Below are 973 nucleotides of genomic sequence, written 5' to 3' on the forward strand. Positions count from 1 at the left end.
GCGCGCCCCCCCCCGAGACCGTCACTGTCACCTCTGGGGACACCCGGACACACAGGTGGGACACGGGGACAGCGGGATGGACAGGGGGGACTTGGGGACGTGGGACACGGAGACAGAGAGGTGGGATATGGGGATGGACAGGGGGGATATGGGGGCATGGGGACAGCAGGACAGACAGGGGGGACTTGGGGATGGACAGGTAAGGACATGGGACATGGGGTCACAGGGATGGACAGGTGGGACGTGGGGACATGGGGATGGACAGGGGGACATGGGGGGACATGGGGACATGGGACACAGGGAGACAGGTGGGACATGGGGACATGGGGATGGACAGGGGGACATGGGGACATGGGACACAGGGACACTGAGACAGACAGGGAGGACGTGGGGATGGACAGGTAAGGACATGGGACACGTGAACGGACAAGTGGGGATGTGGGACATGGGGATATGGGACACAGGACATGGGGACATCGCAGGGACACAGGGACAGGGACACAGGGACAGGGATGGACACGGGGACAGGGACACGGGGACACAGGGACACGGGGACACCTGCACCCACCTTTCCCCAGGAAGTCCTCGAACAAGGCCACCATGTCGGGGTCGATGACACCCTCGGCCGTGTCCCCGCTCCCCGCCGTGACCCCCGGGCGGTGTCCCCGGGGCGTCCTTCTGTGGGGACAGAGGGGTCAGGGTGGGTGACACCAGGGACGGGGGGAGGTGATGCTCCCCGGCACGAGGAGGGGGACAGCGCTGACCCCACACTGTCCCCACACTGTCCCTACATTGTCCCTACATTGTCCCTACATTGTCCCTACATTGTCCCCACACTGTCCCCACACTGTCCCTACATTGTCCCTACATTGTCCCCACGTTGTCCCCGCTCACCTGAGGGCAGCTCTGGAGGCGCGTGACATGGTTGGGCCTGCCGAGATGGTGGCACAGGTGGCACAGGTGGCACAGGTGG

Source organism: Geospiza fortis, unplaced genomic scaffold, assembly GCF_000277835.1.
Source record: "Geospiza fortis unplaced genomic scaffold, GeoFor_1.0 scaffold3329, whole genome shotgun sequence".
Taxonomy (NCBI): domain Eukaryota; kingdom Metazoa; phylum Chordata; class Aves; order Passeriformes; family Thraupidae; genus Geospiza; species Geospiza fortis.